Below are 4,271 nucleotides of genomic sequence, written 5' to 3' on the forward strand. Positions count from 1 at the left end.
GAGGAGAAAAATGGAAAAAATAGAGTACCATATGATAATAGACATTAGTAGTCACTGAAGGATAACAAAACAATGGTCTTCAAAGAAATTTAATGCAAACAGCCATTCAACAGATTTTTATCTTTAAGGAAGCAGCAAATACAAAGCGTGATGACAAATGTTATAAAGACATTAAGAGTTGTGCTGTGATTCAAAAGTTAAAACTAAGATCTTAAAAAGAAATAAAATGTGGAACCCAATTTTCTAAATAAGTTATCCAATGAATAAGATGCAATATATTCAATCAATGTCATTTTATATTATCAGGAATTATAGACCCTATTGTACGTTGTCTTTGTGTTGTTCATGCTGAATAATTATTTTTGTACCAAGCTGATGGTCTTGGTTAATGTTATCTCAGTAAGTAAAAGCTAAATTCTTCTCCCTATTAATTTAACATCGTGTCTCATGTGATATTTACAGCATCAAACTCAATAACTTTATTAAATTACAAGGACTTCTTTTTTTTTACCTTCCCAGGAAATCACATGTTTTCACATTTGCACCCTTGTTGATTAAGAATTCTGCCATCTTCTCCTTATTTTGTTTCAGAGCAAGCAAAAGTGGTGTTATCTTGTTCTGTCAAAAGAAAATCAGTGAGGAACTGAAAATCAAGAAATGCCCTTAGCATGTGATCATAAACGCCGACGATAAATGACTGGCAGTTTCTTCCTCAACCCACTGACTTCCACATGCTCCCCTTTTTCCATGAAATCCTCCCACATAGAGTGATCACATATATCCATTCCCAAATCCATGGCAAAGATTTCCTGTTGCCACAGTTTTTGCTTCTGTCAAATCACGCCTCATGCTATTTTGGGGTCATGTGATTGCTCCCATCTAAGCAAAAGCTTCTTGATTTTTTTTTATCTTTATTTCAACAATCCACACTAAAGGCCACAGCAGCCACAACTTCATTTATTGTTGCTGGCAAATAAGCTAAATCTCCCTGTCCATATTGTGTATCTACCTATGTTACGAAGAAAGACCTCTTCTCCAGGCATCCCATGGCCCAATAAAAAGATTGCATGACTACCAATCTGGGAATGTGGCAAAACTGAAATACAGGGCCTCTACCACAGAAATCTCTCTTGTTTTGCATAAGTTCTATGTTCCTTAAACTGCCTTTTATGACAGATGTTATCACTTAAGGACTTAAGGTTAAAGGGTCATAGTGTTTTGAGAGCTTTGACATGGAGCTGAGGTTTCCCGCAGTTCCAACGGAAACTTGTTAATTCCTTTTTGTGTGCAGTGCCAGAGCTTGAGACACCAGCATTAGCGGTTCATTTCCTATCAGCCACTTAGGAAACTGGGCTCTCACTTAGATGAACAGGCTTCACAAGAACTTTGATTGATCTTATTAAAAAATAAGTCTTATTTAATTGTTAGAGAGCTCAATAAGAAATTTCATTCTCTCCAGGCATGGTGGTTGCACACGCCTTAAATCCCAGCACTCAGGAGGCAGAGGCAGGTGGATCCCTTTGAGTTCAAGGCCAGCCTAGTCTACAAAGTAAGTTCCAGGGCTACATAGAAAAACCCCGTCTTGAAAAATTTATATATAAAAGAAAGAAATTTCTTTCTCAATTATCATTATCATCTTGGCCCAGGGTGTGGTGGCACACATCTGTAGTACCAGCACCTGGGAGGTAGAGGCTCAAAATCTCTCTGAGATCAAGGCCATCCTAATCTACATATCGAGTTCCAGGATAGCTAGAGCTTTACGGTAGTGAGACTTTATAACAAGATGATGATAATGATGGTGATGATGATCTAATGATTCTGAAGCATACTGCTTCTGGGTTTTATGGGGTTTTGTTGCAGTTGGCTTTTATTTTTTGAGACAGAAATTTCAGTTTGTAGCCCAGGCTAGCTTCCTGGGCTCATTGTTCTCTGTCAGTCTCTAAGTGTTATGATTTTAAGAACTATGACATCATACCTTGTTCAAAAAGTTGTAATCTATTTTTATTCTGGTTCCATTTTAATTACTACTTCAAGCTGTTTTTAAGCAAAACATATGCCAGGAATAAAAAGACAATGTTTTTATCATAATAATTTTAACACTGATCTATCCTATCATCTATCTATCTATCTATCTATCTATCTATCCATCCATCCATATGTATACACACATATGTATTTCTTAATTAAAAATTTGAAAAAGGACCTGCTGGAGTTTAACTGTGGATTCAGCTCCTGGAGAGCCCTATTTACATCTATGGATGGCACTGAGTTCTTAGCCCTTTGGAAAACAAAATCTTCATTGTATGAATAATGCAAAATGATTTTCTAGGCCTGAAGAACCCAAAGAGAACATTTTCTAACACTTAAGGACGTGTCTTACTCGAGTGCTGATTCGGACTTTACAGGTAAATGCTAGACACGTGTGTTTTCAACAATGTTCTCCAGATCATTGTGCTGCACAGTTTTAGTTATTTCTTTTGCCATCTCTAGCTTATCTCTCAGAGGCAGGGCGGATCTCTTATTTCAGGTTATTGCCAAAAGAGAGAAACAGACAAACGCCACCTTGGTTGAAAACTCCCTTCCATTTGCATGGGAGGAGAAGTGTGGGTAGAAACTTGAAACTAGAACTTGATTCTGAAAAGCTGAAGGGTAAATATCTACTGTATCCTATCAAAAGAAAGCACTGTAGACTTGAGCGCAGACTTCAGGCTCTTATCTGAGTGACAATTTCTGTCAGGTAAGGGTCATTTCATGGTGAGTCCCTTCTTTTCCCCTTTTCTGTGTAATTGCCACCGATTCACCGACAGTCTGATCTTTTCAGTCCTACTAAAATTCAGCTCTGGACATGCTTGTAAACTAGTAATGGTCTGTATTTAGGAATTATTATTATCAAACAGAAGAATACAGAATAAATACACACAAAGTGAGTCAAAACTTCCTATTTTTTCCTCAATTTTCTAATTTCCAATTTTTTTGTAACTATTTCTCACCAACTTTCCTTTCTATTTTTCCTCCTTTGGTTTTACCAATCACAGCTCGATCATGTGACATAACTTGTCTACAGCACCCAGATGTCCATTTACCATAAAAGATTTTTCTCATTTATGATAAAGTTGACATCAAAGGCAAATGTTCACTTTGGTTGCTATTTTTCACAAGTCAAGAAAAAGTTTCTGTGAGACTTGAAAATGGGCAAATTGAAGCCTTAACAAATTCTTTGTTTTGACAAATATTTGTCAGGAATTCCTTCATGAAAGCAGCAATATTGCAATACTTCAAAGGCCCAACATTTAAGGTGACTGAGTTATTTCAAAACATTTTCATCCAAGGACTAGGGCTAGGAAAACACAGAAAACTGGCTCTGTATGAACGCGGCTGTGAACAATTTGTGCGTTTCAAACGCCGTGGAATGAAAGCCGGGGCCGTGTACCTCATTTATTGCCTCGATGTTTGCGTGGTGGTCGAGCAGCGTCGTGGCTATGGCAACGTCTCCGTTGTAGACGGCATAGTGCAGCGCGGTGTTGTCACAACAGTCCATGAGGTTTGGATCGGCGCCGTGCTCCAACAGGATAGCCAGGCATTCTATGTGTCTGCACTGCACAGCCTGCGGGTGCGATCCCAACACAGAGACAGTTGAAGAATTCAAGGCCGCCATTCCACAGGCCACAGCGTTTATTTACGTTCAGGTGACATGGTTTCATTTTTCATGGAAAAATGTACCGCAGAGTCACATCGCCTGAAGCTGACGGTTGTAAGATACCTTAATTAGAGGTGTGGCCCCTTTGATGTCTTTTGGACTAATCTCACAGCTGCTCTTCACCAGGAGAGTTACCACCTCTGGATGGCCATAGACACAGGCAAAGTGCAGGGCAGTTCTGTGAGTGGAAAGGGATCTCTGTGAACTTCAAAGGCATATCCTTAAAACTTACACGTGCAACTATAACCACCAGGTAGCATTTCGTGACTCCGCATTCAACATTTCAAGTTTCTCCTGAGGAAAAGACTCTGCGTTGCCTCATTCTACAAAGAGCAGACAGTTTGACCGGTGTCGGCATCCCCCAAATGTGAGCTGTTTCTGTGGTTTGGAATAGAGACTCTTCCCATTGGACTAGCAGGAGCTGGACAGTGCTCACGGGACCTGCTCCTCTTAAGACATCACTGCAGAGAAAGCTCAAGAGAGAGCCATGAGGGAACAGGGGGATGAACAGGAAGGATGGGGAAACTGCGGTGGCCTGGGGGTGGGATGAAATTGAAAGGTCAAGATGGGGTCA

The 4,271-nt window shown here is 39.7% G+C and overlaps 1 long non-coding RNA gene across 1 annotated transcript; it reads right to left on the reverse strand.

The window, feature by feature from the left end:
- Positions 1 to 511: 511 nt before the first annotated feature.
- On the reverse strand, positions 512 to 3,876 carry LOC132656076 (uncharacterized). Its single transcript, XR_009594022.1, has 3 exons — positions 3,761 to 3,876; positions 3,431 to 3,604; positions 512 to 618 (listed from the first exon to the last, which is right to left on the reverse strand). It is a non-coding gene; the product is annotated as an uncharacterized LOC132656076 (long non-coding RNA).
- Positions 3,877 to 4,271: the final 395 nt, after the last annotated feature.

The sequence above is a fragment of the Meriones unguiculatus genome, chromosome 8 (genome assembly GCF_030254825.1).
Source record: "Meriones unguiculatus strain TT.TT164.6M chromosome 8, Bangor_MerUng_6.1, whole genome shotgun sequence".
NCBI lineage: Eukaryota > Metazoa > Chordata > Mammalia > Rodentia > Muridae > Meriones > Meriones unguiculatus.